Raw genomic sequence first — 16,685 nt, 5'->3', positions numbered from 1 at the left:
TGTCCTTGGGTCGCTCCGTGTTTTTAGGGTGCACGAGGCTTTTGCTGGATCATCGTATTGATTCCTTTACAGACTGTAACCACCTATCTCACGGTCGTGAGATGTGGTTGTAGCTGAAATTTTACCGCGATTTCGCTGGAAGCGGGTGCAATTTTCCAGATTAGCACCCGCTCCCAGCGAAATCCTGTGGTTATCCTTATAACAAATTTTTAATTATAAAGAATAATTAAATAAATAATTTAAAAAAATATATATATATATTTTTTAATTATTTTAAATCTTGTTTTTCACGATTAAAAAAACTATGCTTCCTATCAGAAAAATGTTTGCAAAAAATTTTTAATCTTTTTTATTGGAATAAATTTTGGCTCACTTATTCTCGTATCTTATATTGTTGTACTCAAATATAATTTTTTTCATTTTCAATGTTTTTCGAAAATAAAATAAATACTAATTATCCTACAAAAAAGTAATTCCTGACAAATTTGCTATTCTTTTTTGAGTGCACAATTATCGTCAATCTGTCTCTTCGTATCTTGCTATTTTTTCAACAGAATTGAGTCATTGTTTTTTCATTCGTTTTTTTTTTGCAAAAAAATGTGGATTATCGATTTTTTATTAGCATTTTCAAATATTAAAAGTAAGTGATCGCAACAATTTTCAAAATGCTCTACCGTTTTAAAATTTCTGCGAAAAAATTTGGCTAACGAATTCGTCCTTTCTTTTCATATCCTTACTAAGTATGCCAAAGGGGAATCCAATTAAATAATTCCTTCGAATGTTACCGTGTATACAGACTACTACAATGACAACGACTACAACGACAACAACGACGACAGACACCGACGTAAAAACTATTTTTTCTCACCCAGGGGGTCTCAAAACGTCGAAATTTGATGGAAACCGCGAAAGTCATTTTTGACATAAAACCAATACCTTCTCATTAGGATGAGAATGTAAAAATGATAAAAGGATTTTATTTTTTTGCATTAAAAATTTTATAACTCTGAATATTGCGCTAACTAAATAGATATATATTATATTATTATTAATAATAAAAATAAAGATGAATAATTTATATTTAAAAAAAAAAGTTAGCTCAAATTTGCTATACTTGTGTCCATTAGTGCACTAAACGGCTTTTCAACCAACGAAAATCACTGGAACAATTTTTATTAAACTTATATTTTTTCTGGATTCCCAACTTGTTACGGGCGCATTATGAATAGTTTTTGTAGGCGGTTGGAAGTACACAATTTTGTGTAGTAAACAGGGTTTCTACTTTACCTGCAAAACTTTAGAACCCTGAAATTGTCAAGGAATTTTCATAAATCTAGAAAAACGTTAAAATTTCAGGGATTTTTCTTGAAGTTATGGGATTTTTTCGAGAGCGTGCTAAATTTTCTTTTTTTCTTGCGATATAAAATTGAATAAGAATGATTTTGCATTTATAAAAGTTGATGTATATTACTGTATTTAACTATGTTGTTGAAAACTTTTGTTTAAATCGTTCTTTTTACTGAAATTTTACTATTCTATTTTTGGTAAAAAACGGATAATTTTTAGTTAAACATTTATTTCTTTGCTTGATAATTTGACATTTTTTTCGTAATTTTTTCTCTTTGATCGAAGAATATTTATAACTTAAAAAATGAAATTTAGAAAATCATCTTTTTTAGTTCCCAATATCCCCTACTACGTCTGTCGTTGAAAAAAATGTGTTCGGAATAAAGATTTAATTACTTGGTTGTAAGTCAAACATTTTTGTTGAAAGTTAATTTTTATGGTTGAAGATGCACCATTGCAAATAAAAATTCAGTTCTTTGGTTTAACATACATTTTTTAAAAGAAAATTTAACGCTCCAATTTTCGTTTGGAAATTACCTTCTTGGTAAAAAATTGATCTGTTTTGTTAAAAATTGGAAAATTCTAATTAAAGATTCACTATTCTGGTAGAAAATTTATCTTTTTGGCATAAAGTTAATCCATTCGAGTTGTAGAATCAGAATTTTAGTTGAAAATTCATCAGTTCTGTTAAAAAATAATTGTTTAAACTGAAAATTTTACTATTCCATTTGTGGTTCAAAATTGATCTTTCTTAGTTCGAAATTCAACTATTTGGTTGCAAAATTGTCCTCTTCAGTTGAAAACGCATGTATTCTTTTGAAAACCTGTTTTTTTTTGTAGAAAATTAATCTTTTTGTTTTAAAATTAATCTTCTTGTTTTAAAATTCACTTTTTGGTTAAAAATTAAACTATTCCAATTTCAAGTTAAACCTTTTTGTTAAAATGTCATCTTTTTTATTTAAAATTGATCTATTCAACTTACATATGCAATCATTTTAGTTAAAAATTATTCTCTTTCTTTGTAAATTCAATTATTCTAGTAAAAATGTTCATAATTTTAGTTGAAAAATCATAACTTTGTTTGAAAATGTAATTATTTTTAAAAAAATTGTTGTGGTTGAAATATTTATTTTTTTTTTTAGTGAAAATGTAATTATTTCAATTTAATATTACATTATATCAGTTAAAATTTCAGCTCTTTGCTTGAACATTATTTTTATAGACGAAAATTGAAATATTCATATTTTGATTAACAAATTATCTTTTTTTTTTTGAAACCTCATCTTTTCGGTTTAAAATTCATCTATTTCAGTTGAAAATCCATTATTTTGGTTAAAAATGCTTCCCTTCTTTTGAATTTTGTTATTGTTGAAATTAATTTTCTTTTAACTGAAAATGTAACCATTCAAATCGAAACTGAGATATTTTTGAGGACCGGCCTGTTTGTTCGCAGGTAATAACCGGTAATCCGTCAGTGCAACAAAAGGCTAGAGGTTGACGTCTTGAGGGCGGGCGTCATCTATTTCAGAAATCAGACTATGCTACAAAATTCTTCACTCAGAAATGATATTTGATCGAGAATACATTATAAAATTATGTTCTTATAATTTTGTAAAGAGCTTAGAATTGTACAATCAATTTAGAAATTTAGCGATGTGATTATATAATGTTATTATTTTTCAAACAAGCAATCATAAGCAGAAGTTTCGTCTCGCTAAAGGTCTAAAGTAATGTCTCCACCTTACCGACATTACAGTTTTTGCGGAGATAGCCTTAATTAGATTTTTATGTAGATTATCAAAAACATACGTTAAAATATGAATTAATAAGACATTAAACTTTACATTACGAGTTCATTAAGTAAAAATAAAGGAAATTAATTACATATTCTTAACTATCGATCTGTGATACACGAATAAGGACCCTGTAGTACGGGACGCGCCATGTGACAGCTGACTGCGGATTGGTCGAGTGACAAGAGAGAGAGACACTTCCGTTCCATATCAAGATACTATACCAAAATTTACTATAGCTTTGCGTTTCAGTATGTGAACAGTGCTTGTTGACATCTTGAAGTGGTTAGTCTTTTTTAATAGAAAATTAATCTTCTTGTTTGAAAATTCATCTTGCTGATTGAGGATTCAACAATTTTTTGGACAATTCTTATTTTTCCAAAATTAATTTATTGAAGTGAAAATTTAACTTTCCATTTTTGGTTAACAATTAATTGATATTTTTAATTACAATCTGTTTGGTTAGAGAACTCAGATACATTTTTTTAAATCAAATGTCCTTAAAAATTACTTTTTTCAACTAAAAACTGAACCATCCCATGTTTTCGTTGAATATTAAGTTCATAATTGAAGCTTCATCTGTTTCGGTTTCAAAAGAAACCTTTTTGATTGAAAATTCAACTATTTACTTCAAATTTCTATATATTTTTTAAAAATTAATTTCTATAATGGTAAAATCTACTTATATTACTTTTGGTTAAAAAATGATATTTTTAAGTTAAAAATCATATATTTGTTTGAAACTTTCTAGTTTTGTAGAAAATTCGTAATTTTTTGTAGAAAAGTAATATTCTTGGTTGAAATTAATATTTTTCATTAAAGATTCAGTTATTTAAAAAAAAAATCCTTTTCTGATTGTCAAAAACCAATTTCTTTAAAAGAAATTTCGATTCTACTATTTTTGTTGAAAATTTATATTTCAAATTGAAAATTGAACTTTTTTAATTGATAAATCAATTTTTTAATTTTTCTGGTTTAGTAAAAAATCAATCCTTTTGTTTTAAAATCGATCTCTTTCCGTTAAAAATTGAACTATTCGGAAACAAATTCATCTGTTTTCATACAGTATTTGGAAATCAGGAACTTTGTTGAAAATTCGTAATTCTTGGTAGAAAAATAAACTTCTTAATTGAAATTTCATCTTTTTTTCGAAGATTCTCTTTTTTTGTTAAAAATTCCTTTTTTTTTGTGGAAAATTAATTTATTTAAGAGAAAATTCGATTATACCATTCTTTATAGTATTCATTCTAAATGAATTCTTGTTATAAAATTTCTAAACTTAAAACGTTTCTGTTAATATATTAATTATGTATGTAATTAAGTAACTTACGATATCAAAATAATTATGACAGATTTAGGATCGTTTTCCTTTGGCACTAACATTCGTATACTGTTTACTTCACATAATCACATAGCTGCAGTTTTTTCCTTTTTACATTTTTTTCCTACTGCGTGAGTTACACAGCGGGTTATTAATTTATTTTCAGTACGAATTTCTATTACTATTCCCTTTTATTTAATAACTTCTTCTACTAATCTTCTGGGTTCACGCTGCATACTTTAAATTGTTCAAATTTTCATTTTTCACATGTTTTTCGGGTGTATGGGTTCATAATACTGTTTTTCTTTTTAATGCAATTTTGTATTTCATAAATATTACTATTGTCTATTTTTTTAACTTCAAAACTTTTAATTACTTTGATTTTCCCAATACGATTGCATACACCATTCAGGTATATTATTTATTGGCGTTTGAATACCTCGCGCCTTCTACCACTGGCTCCAACTTCCGTTCCATTTTCCCCCACCACATAGCCACATGGCGCGTCCCTTACTACAGGGTCCCTAACAAGAATAAATCAGCAGTGACCACTGGAAATAAATGACGGAACTAAAAAACCGGTTTTGCTACACCATGCCGCTTGATTTATTTTGTTTTGGTTTGTGCAAACCGGCGTCTAAATAAATTAATAAATCTATCTTTTATCGGTTATAATATGTTCATTATTACTTTTCGCATGGCGTACTTCTCGTTATTTAAGCATCAAAAATTTTCGGAATTATATAATCTAACATTTTGTTTTAAAAAAATACATTAATAATTTGGATTTTCAAGAGAAGCCCGCCATAGATTACGTGTAACCTTTCACAATGCAACATAAATAATTTTGATTGATGCATTATTTTGGGAGTGGTTTTGCATACACTGACCGTCGTATATGACAAATGGGGTTCAGTTCCCACAGGTTTTAGCCCAAAAATAAACTTTTTTCATTTCCTACGAATAAGATTGGTTTCAAGACATTACTTTCTATGTTTCTTTCCTTGTCCTGAGTTTTTGTTGGACAATATTGTTTACTTTGGGAGTAAAGCTGGGGAGAAATTTCATAGTCATAACCTCAAAATACACATACTTTCACAAAATTTATCAAAATAAATTTTTTTGATTATCCCACAAATAAAGAGTTCGGTATTATTGTGTGAGAAAAGCCGTGGAAACCTGACACTGCTAAAATCCAAGTATCACATGCCCTTAAGGGCATATGATACTTAGAAAATTATTGATCCCCCCGGCTGTTTTACAACAATAATAAATATTTTGTATTTAAAATCTGAGGAATGATAGCGAACATGCTAACGGACGTCCCCGGACTCTTTTTTTGTGGGTTAGTTCAAAAAATTTTAATTTTGCTAAATTTGATGTGTGCATTTTGAGGTTACGCGTGTTGCAATTCTCTCCCATAATTATTCTTGAGTGCCACCGACAGCATCGGCACGACAGAGACCTACATTATCGGAATGACAGATACCTGAGAAACGATCCTAACCTCAAAATAGTGCAGATGCATAAACTTTTTATTTAGCACAATCATTTTTTGTTGTTATTATCCCTAAAAAACGAGTCCTGGGGCGTCCGCTATAATATATTATAGTACCTCCGAATTCAGTGTTTAAAAATTTTCATTTATGTGGAAAAAGGTAGATGACACTGAACCCGACTTACCACACAACGCAGTATGACATGGGAGCACTCACTTATGTCACACACCGAGGGGCAGAGGGGGGGGGGGGGGGGGGGGGGGGGGGGTGTCTTGTGAAGCATGACAAATCTTGACATATGGGGGACGAGTCATTCTGCGCGTGATATCACGGAGGGTTTTCTTTTTTTTAATTAACAACCTGAAAAGTATTAAGTCCATAATATCCTAGCTGTTTAATATGTTCTTTGAGAAGAAGAAAAGTGTTAATAATCAGGTTTATATTTTTGATTATGTTCATGTAACGTTTTATTCTCATATTTGAGAAGATTCCGAAAAGTATTTTATAATTATTTTTAACCATGTGAAGGGGGGGGGGGGTGGAAAGAACGTGACGTAATATTATATGTGGGGTCTCGTTAATTCGTGACTGAGCGTGACAAGAGGTACGGGGTGGTAAAAAAGCTTGAAATAAAGCGTGACAACATATGTGAACGCTCCCTATGCCCTTAATACAAATTACGAAATTCAAGAGGAAAAACTTCTTTCTCTAACTACTTTTTTGAATATCAAGTCAGAATTTCCAGATCTTACCGAAATCAAAAAAATCTCAGACTGTAACCAGCGAATTAGGTTTACCATCCGCTAAAATAATTCAAATCGACCTCAAGCCCGATGATACCAATACATTCGTAACTGATCACAAGGGCACTCAGCATATCATGAAAAAATCTTCCATTTGTTGGCTACTGAATAATCAAAAATCATAATTAATCAGCGACCGATTGGAAAAAGTAAAAATTTCTGTTTCCAAACCTTTCTAATCTTTTTCGAACCTTACTATACATTCATAGAATATTAGCGCAGCAGTTGTTTGTGAAGAAATATTCATTGGAGATTGGTGTTTGTTACAAAAAAATTGATCGTACGAGATGTCTTGTTGGAGCTGTTTTTAGTAAAATACAGTGAACCCGAAGAGATAGGGTCCCCAGAGTTGGTTCTTCGGGATGGACCTTTTTCTGGAGTTAGGTCCACGGTCAGCCTCAAAACCGGCACTCACTATAGGTTTCACTCTATTAATTCAGAGAGTATAATTAATAAAAATTAATACGGCCGACTGCGAGGAATAGCAACTATGTATACTATGTATGCAGGGTATTACATAAGAAAAACGTAGTGGCTAGCCTGTTGGCACCGGCAACATTGTTAGTTGCCGGCGCCGTCAAGATTGCATGTTGCCGGCTTTTGTTTTCCTTTTCCTTTTTTTTACATTTTTTTTCAATCGAATACTGATGTATTTTGATTACGCATTATAGAGTAAGGCCATGTAATTGATGAGTTCTTTTTATATTTTTTGGCTTTTGACGTGTTTAACGAAAAGTTCTATCTATAAGTCACACATTATCGTCGATGTGCGACTCACCAATTATTATTGACGTCTCGTGGGGGGGGGGGGGGCGGAAATGTACCCATGTGACTGGTCACAGAAATAATTTTGGTCGCACCGCTACCCATTCTAACAAATCGTGGCGGTGGGAAGGCACCTCTGAGTCTAGTCACAGAAAAAATGTAAGGTCATGCCCCTGCCCCTTTACCAACGCCACGTGGGGCGGGAAGGCACTCCTGTGACTGACTACAGAAATAATGTAAGGTCGCACCCCTACCTCTTTTCCAACGCCTTTTCGGGGCGAGTAGCCACCCCTGTGGCGGGTCAAAGAAATAATTTAAGTTCGCACCCGTACCCCTTTTCCAACGCCACGTGGGGGCGGAAAGGCGCCCCTGTGACTGGTTACAGAAATAATGTAAGTTCGAACCCCTACTTCTTTTCCAACGCCTTTTCGGGGCGGGTAGCCACCCCTGTGACGGGTTACAGAAATAATGTAAGGTCACACCCCTACCCCTTTTCCAACGCCACGTGGGGGCGGGATGGCACCCCTGGAAATGGTTACAGAAATAATGTAAGGCCACACCCCTACCCTTTTTCCAACGCCTTTTGGAGGCGGTTAGGCACCCCTGTGACTGGTCACAGAAATAATGTAATGTCGCACCCCTACCCCTTTTCCAACACCACCTAAGAAATATGTAGAACTGCTCAACCTAACACTATACATCATTTTTCATTGAACACTTCTCTGTCGATAATGTATGCGTATGATCGGAAATGAATACCAATAATCGTTAATTTGAGAAATTTTTGAAAAGCTTTAATTCTTAAGACAATAATCTGAAATAAGAAACTGTACAAACAAGCATATGAAAATATTAGTTTTCGTGAAATATGGTTGTTTTAGGATTTTTAGATCAATTTAGAGGCGATTTACTAATAACAATAATATAAATTTCCTTGAAATTTTCAATTTTAGTTATAGTTTTGTAACGTGAATAGAAGAAAAATGTCAGGACTATTCGTTTTTACTTTTAAAATTGCCCATTTCAATTTACAACTGCTCGACTTGAGTAGAACTGCCCTTTAGAATATACTCTGTCCCTTTGTTTATCAAAAAATATGCTGAGATGCACCTGGCGTACCTGACCTAAACCACTAACAATTAATCCTGATCGAGTTTAGTTTGACGGATTCAGTTCAAAATTACTAGTAAGAGCAAGATAATAATAAAATAAAAGGGGCAAGAAGGTTTTTTCAAACAAAAAAAACGCGTGCTAGAGACTCGTCATATAAGAGTGATAGGTCACATCTCAAACCCCTTTTCCAGCTCGCTCTTAAAGAAATACGTGCTAGCGACTGATCACAGAAGAGTAATCTGTCACATCTCGAACCCCTTCTCCAGCTCGCCGTTAAAAAGAACACGTGCTAGCGAATAGTCACAGAAAAGTTATCAGACACATTTCGAACCAAAACTATTGTCACTCAGATACATACTCTTTCATACATTTTAGCAATTACAAACACTGAACAGGTTTCAAAAATCTTCTTGTCTCTTTTGTTTTATTATTATCTTTTTGTAATTAGCCATTTTTAACAATTAACATAAGCTTTAGAGCTATTTTGAGCAGAAATCGTAAAAGTAAACAAGTACTTCTTCAGCCTATTTTTTTAGCAACAAAATGATGTGGTCTAAGATGCTTTTCCCCTAAATTTTTCCTAGAATTTTAACGAATTTTTATTAGTTAGCTTAAAGAACCATACTGGAGATGCCGCTATTCTAAAGTTTTACTTCACATTATGCATAGAATTTATGTTTCATAGGTCTGGCAGTCCGAACAAGGTGAAAAGCAAAAAAAATCATATTAACCGTCTAGTACGAATTAATCGGATGCGTTCAGCGTTTCAAATATTGTTCCGGCCAACCAGACAACTATTAAATGTATACTTTTTACGTGGTTTGTGAACTAAAGTACGCGTATACTCCACCATGATGCAAAAAAAATATGTGCAAAAACATAAAATTTCGTAACAAACCTAATTGCTAGACATTTTGAAAGAAACTTAGGGTCTTATAATTCCTTCAAAATTGGAACTTTCATACTCTAATGAATTTTATTGTTTAGAAGATACACTTAAATCCTAGCTCCGTGTTTAAATTGCATAAGTTAATATAATATAGTATATCACTCACTTAATTATGTATATTTGTAAACATACAGATTATAGTTCAGCGTCACTTGGTTCACATGTACTACATGCGTCGTATAATACAACAATCAATGCGTTGAAGAATGAACAATGTCCCATTTTGTATTTTGGGCATTTGAAGAGTCAAGCCATGATCAAAGAATACATGGTATAGCCACGCGCAGGCTCGGTCAAGCATGTGAGAAATAAATGGCGAAATTCAGCGTTCTCTTCGATGGGCCGAAGAACTACAGAAGCAAGCATGTGTTGGTCGCTATATATGCGCATACTTCCATTTGTTGTCTAGTAAACTAATTTAAAAAAAGGACCAATAAAGAAAAAATTAAGGAAACAACAAACGCAAAATAATAAATTAAAGATAATTAGCATTCCATTTTCCAGATTACGTTTCTCATTTACTTCATTTTGCTTACATTTGTATATTTTCAGTAGAAAAAGTCTTGGAGTCATATGTGCATTATTTTTCAGTGGCAGCACCAGACAACACGTGACAACAACAAATTCACGAAACAATTTTCCGCGCACGCGCTTTTTAGACCAATTGGCGGCATCTGCGATGGACAGGAAAATTATTCTCGCACGCCTTAGGGTACCACGAAGTAATAACAAGGATTCAAACTAAAGACTGAGATTATGTTCCTGTAAATATTGTCATTTGAGTAGGTGAAAATATAGTTATTCCTTTTGTACTTTTGTTCCAATAGGATGTTTGACACTTTTGAACACAACACGCCATTTTTTCTCGCTAGATTTTTATTTTTCAAAATTCCAATGATGAAGCCTACTTGACTTTGCAAAAACTTTTGCCAAAAATTGATATAACCTCAGTTTCTGCCGTTGGGTGGTTGTCAAGCACTGGCACCTACTCGTACATTTCTAGCGGGAGAAAAGGAGATAGCAAATCACAGTGCGCATGTCCCATTCCTTGTGAGCATTGGGAAGTGTGACAATAAATGTACAGTTATCGCAGTCAAAACATATATACCATGGACATTGGAAACAAGGGACTAGGCATGCCATTGCGGGGTGATGGAATGAGGGGGGAGGTCCGCCACCTTTTGATGTCCCGCGACAAACATGGCAGCGCCCACATGTTTATATTTTCATGCACAGTTTGTCGGCAAAAACGCTCGTGCGCATAATCAAATGACACATCGTAAGATGGCGGCTCTCCCCACTCATGGAATTCTCCCCCCTCCCGTGGATTCAACCCCGCTCGCCCAAGTTAGGATGGCATGCCTAGTCCCTTGTTTCCTATGTGCATGATATGTACGGAGATCGCTCTCCTTATTATTACTCCTTGCAGGGTACTGTCAAGGTGTAGTCCCATGACGGCAGAAAACGTCGGCGTAAAGCAGAAACTCATGAGAGTGAAAGAGACAAATACATCTTTCTGCCTCTTTCACTCTCATCAATTTCTGCTGCACGGCGACGTTTTCGACCCTCATGTGACTGCATGATGGATATAGGAAACACGTGACTAAGGTGCTATATTAGATGGGAATGTGCAAGCTGTCATTCTGGTTCCTCGCTAAATTCAAAACAGCTAAATTAATATCGAATTATATGAATACACTTACATGATATAGATTATTTATTTTTAAATTACACTGAAGCATTGTTATCAAAATATAAATTTTATATGAAATTACATGTGACATAATATACGAAATATTGAAATTAGACTATACATTTGCCAAAAAATTGTTCTTGCAAAAATTATGTTTGTAAACGAAATTTCACTCAGTTTACAAATAGGCGTGCGCTAAAATTATAATCATATGATTTTTAAAATAAATATTAACAAATAAAATAATAATAGACTATAGGTTAAACAATAATACAATACTTTTTCAAGAGTTTATTATGATAGCAATTTATATTTCACATCATACTTCCTTTTTATTTGGGTAGGTTAACGTGCGTCGTTCTGTAGAAAATCGGTTTCCTAACCTTACTTTCTTCTGGATTTCATTTCGTTTTAATATATAAAAAAAATTCTCATAGGTAATTTAATTACATGTAAACATAATCTTCAGACCCCCTATATTTGAATTATATTGTGATAGTCATAAATATTAGTAATGAGTTCGTATAATCTTGAATTTAAATTCGGTTTCCATTTGTCGCGTCTACAATTTATGATCCACATTGACAGTCTTTCTCTTCGCCCTAGTGGAAAACGGTAAAGTTTAAATCCATCCTCGCTTCTATTTTTACAAAACTGAGCACTGCAGCACACCATTTTTCTTATATTCTAAACTTAATTTTAATTAAATTATACGACATGCTTATCGCACTGTTTCCCGCGAACTGTCCAGGAACCTAATATAGTCTGTCTAATATAGTACCCTAACGGGATTAGGCATGCCATCCACGGAGTAATAATAAGGAGACCGATCTCCGTACAAACGTTCTGACTGCGGTAACTGTACATTTATTGCGTTTAAACACAATGCTCACAAGAAGGGGACATGCGCGCTGTGATTTGATATCTTCTTTTTTCCCGCGAGAAGTGAGCGAGTGAGTCTCAGTGCTTGACAACCACAACAACATATTACCTACTATTACGCTGTCACATTATTCAATCTGCACATTTTATATCATTTATTGATTACAATTAAATCTTTATTACTTACCCATACTTTCCAGGTCACAATTTGTCCACTTAATTCTGTACAAAAACACAGAAATAAATAATAAACTTACGTCAATTGGACAAACTTTCCCACTCGCACACTTTTCCATGTACAGGAGGACAACTGCACACCTGCGTACGAAAATTTAAGATCATTTTGTATTTTGCCTACCACTTACGGTAATGTTTCTATTGCCAGTTTCAAATGGCTTCCCACTGGCAGCAGTGTCCCCAATCTTGAGAACTTTTTAAACTGCGCTTGCGTCACGCCGACCATGCGCCGACAACCCGATTAGTCACTGTATGCGCGCTGAGTTTGAATAATATAAATATTCAGATTTAATATTTATGAGTAATAATAATTAGAAAACGCATCAAAAGTAATTTCTTAATTCTAAATTAGAATTTCGGAGTAACCAATCAAAAAATAATGCGATTTTCATGCAAAAAACATGATTAATTCCGATGTTAGGAAAAAAAGATTTTTTCTTTAATTTAGCATTTTAAATGTTTAAAAATGTTAATAAAAAGGTAATAAGAAGTTTTAGTTTCAATCAAAAAATATTAGTTTCAATAGTATAAATGTGATTTGATTATTTTTTACAATATTATATATTTAATAATATTTATACAATAATTAATTAGTCACAGTAAACATAACAGAAAATTTGTTTAAATTTCTAGAATCTAGACAAGAACCTAAAAATTTTATTTATATATTTAGCGAATATTGTGTCACTGTCTTGTAATCCAGGTATTCTTCAAGTTATTAAAAAATTTATGATATAACATTTATCAGTGCAGTAATTAATTGTTCTTAATTAATTTTTGGTAATTTTAGTAATTTTATTTTAAGTGACATTGTCGGAAATAAAATAAATTTAAATTTAAAGACTCGAAAGGGACAAGATTAATAATTGGGAATGATTTATTTCTCTGAATTCAGAATTCATAACCTCTTTTTCATTATAATTGAATTATTTATTATAAATATTAAATCTGAATATTTATGAAATTCAAACTCAGAGCGCAAACAGTGACCAATCGGGTCTTAACATCAAGAAAATATTCTTTAACAGAAGTAATTTTTATTCAAACCAGACACATATCTTTTGTTGATCTGAAGAAATGAATTCTTTGGCTATATTTTCTTGATTGAAAGTCATATTTCTTACATTTAAGAAAATAATTTCCTTGATTCAAAAGGTCTACATTAGTTGAATTGTGATAAGTCGTTCAAAGAAACATATCACGTGAAGAAACTTTGTTGGGGCGCCGGCCGGGCCCCGATCGGGATGAATGTGGGCCCGATACGGTAATCTATCTAGCGCCAGACCTCAAATGAAACGCCCTACCCGACAGAGTCCAGATCTAGACAGCCCAAATGGGGGGCCCGATCTGGCTCAGATATGGCCCCTTTAATTTTGTTTTCTATTATTGGTTAAATTTCAAAAGTTTTTATATTAATATTTTTTAATTTTGTATTTTCCAAAACTTTAATTTATCAATATTCTACATTATATATAATTATATTTCATTTTCAATATTCTACATAACATTATCTGTTTGTATTGCTTGAATTTATCGATAATGGTTTGACTAATACACAATCGGGCACGTGGAGTGAGATTCAAAAAGTCAGATTATGTTCGAGACAAATATAAAACATTTAATCCTTAATGTTATTAATCCGGAAATTCGTACATTTGGTATAAGATAATCTCTATTTTCACAATACCAGCAACAAAATATAAAATTCTAAGAAGCTGGAAAACATTATTTTATTAACATGCATAGTAAATGTGTTCAAAATGACGACGCTTTCTCGAATACATTGCTGGAAATCTGCAGAATCTAAAAATGAATTGTGATGTTGATTCTAGCGAATTAAAGCTTACCTTCGTCTTTATTGCGGATATAAGAAACCTCACCAACAATTCTGTGATTCCGAATTCACAATATATTATTATCTTTTGGCATTTTAAGTTCTATGAAAGAAAAACAATTTCATAACGATAACAGAAAACTTTACATAATCTTGTCTAACCTAACCCGATTTGACGTGGTTTTGACGTGAGCCAAGCCATATGCCCCCGTGCGGCACATGTGGGAAATCCGATCGGGCCCAGGTCAGAATTTGAGAATAAGTTGGGCAAGTTCTGCACGGGATAATTGATTAAAAGAGTTCGATTCTTTGAACTGATTCGAACAAATTTGAATCAATACTTTTTCCATACTTGAACCGAGAATTCAGGTTTATTTATATGAAAAACATAGTAATTTAATACAAATTAATATTAACTAAATTCAAAATATATTTATTTGTCACAAGAAGTCCATGCATTTATATCAATGGGGCATTTATTAAGATGAAAAAGGTATTCTGTTTACATAAATATTTATTTCTTCAGCGAAAGCAAATATTTAATTTGATTAGTAGAATTGAATTATTCATGGCAAATAAGCATTTGTTCCAACCAAGTAATTTTTTTTATTACAAAATTTAATAATTTGGCGTCATTTGTTTCAATTGAATACTTCTTTAGATTAAAGGAATATGTTGTTATATTAAATATCCATGTTTTTGATTTGAGGAAATATTTCTTTGGTATTTATGTTGAGGTTCAAATACGGGTTTCTGCTTTGGAATTTTCATGCTGCAGTAGTGTCGTGGTCAACGCTGTGGACTTTACACTCGATGGATCCAAGTTCATTTCCAGCTGGGGGTGGATTTTTCATCGAATTTTTTTGTTTCAGGTTCATCATGATTTTATATTATTTGATTTGTTTAAAATTAAATATGTATAATAATAACACTGGAAATTATAATTGAAGCTAGAATAATCAAGTTGCTCATTTAGAAAAATATGTGATACAATTGAAGTACTAACTGATTGATTGCACTCGCGCATGGTCTAGGCTAAAGAAATATTTATTGAATCAGTGGGATATTGTTTTGCTTCAAATATTCTGAAATTTTCTTTGGGGAAATGACATTATGAGCTTTGATTTAGAGAAATATTTCCCTCCGACCAACAGATTGTATTTATTTGCCTCAAATTAATATTTCTTTGAAAATAAACAGGACTTTCACTTAGTAAAATTCACTTGTTACAAGTAGTCCTTTTTTCAGTGTGCGATCCAATAATGGATGTAGGATGTATAAAATATGTTTAGTGTTTTCAAGACTTTCGTGATGTTGTTAATTCGTGTTTTACCGTTACATTCAACCCTAAATTTAACGTTTATATTGAAAAATGTCATAAAAGTTTCCTAGATTTAGAAATCAATGTCACACCAAAAGTGCATGCGGTAATCTATCATGTAGCATATTTTTGCAAAAGAAACAGCGAGATCTCAAATACTACAGCAAACAGTCAATGGAATCGGTGCATACATATTTTTAAAAAACGTGGATCAAATACAAGGTTAAAAAAAGTAATGATAATTTTTACAATAATTTAGTAAAGGCTGTAAACGAATATAATAGTCAACATGTTAGGTTTTAATTTTTTTAGAATATTACCTTTAAACTTCATTGGTATATAATTTGCGTTAAAAGTGTTTTTTTTACGTTGGTATAAAGTTATGTATATTAAAGGATATGTAAAAATACACTTATTACGCAAGAATTATATTAAAAATAATAATAATAAATATCATTTTTGTACTTTAAACATAACTTATTTCGAAAATAAATCCTTTTTTTCAAATTACTTCAAAAATTGACATTAAGAAAAGCAAAAATAAAGAACGGCTCTAAGAATGATTTTAATTTTTCTTGGAAATTGTTTCTAAAGCATTTTAGAACGAAACCCAAAAATAATATAAGATCTCTCTTGTCACCCCCATTTAAAGTTCGTTTAGGCACACCGTGATCCTGTTTAATATTCTTAGGACGTCCGTAGTTTGTCCTCAGGACATCCTTCATAACATCCCGAGGACGTTCGTAGGTTGTTGTCAGGACGTCCTTAATAACATCCTAAGGACGTCCGTAGGATGTCCTCAAGACGTCCCTGATAAAACTATGGCTTAGCTTAAAAAAGTTTACCTTCGATTTCTTATATATAATTATTTTTCAACTTTAAGCTTTGATAATATAGTTCAAGCGAAATTATTACATGAGATTATGATTTACAAATACACATGAAGTATTTTTCTTCTTACTTCTTGCTACTTCTAATACACTTCATATCAGGACGTTATGCACTGGAAATCTTATCTATTGATTAATATTTTTTATATTTCTTTTTCTTATTTTTGAAATAAACATATATATTGTAATTGCCAACTCTTATGGCTATGTTAACAAAGAGGATGCAATCTTTAAATTA

The 16,685-nt window shown here is 32.1% G+C and overlaps 1 protein-coding gene across 2 annotated transcripts in view; it reads right to left on the bottom strand.

Moving 5' to 3' along the window:
* LOC117168502 (nuclear valosin-containing protein-like) overlaps window positions 1-9,835 on the bottom strand; it is a 253,892-nt gene extending 244,057 nt beyond the window's left edge. For both annotated transcript variants that reach the window (XM_033354215.1, XM_033354216.1), the window contains exon 1: window positions 9,697-9,835. The gene's annotated coding sequence lies outside the window, so the exon portion shown is untranslated. The remainder of the gene's footprint in view (window positions 1-9,696) is intronic.
* Window positions 9,836-16,685: the final 6,850 nt, after the last annotated feature.

Source organism: Belonocnema kinseyi, chromosome 2 (assembly GCF_010883055.1).
Source record: "Belonocnema kinseyi isolate 2016_QV_RU_SX_M_011 chromosome 2, B_treatae_v1, whole genome shotgun sequence".
Classification (NCBI taxonomy): Eukaryota; Metazoa; Arthropoda; class Insecta; order Hymenoptera; family Cynipidae; genus Belonocnema; species Belonocnema kinseyi.
This window is presented reverse-complemented; position numbering and strand designations above follow the sequence as displayed.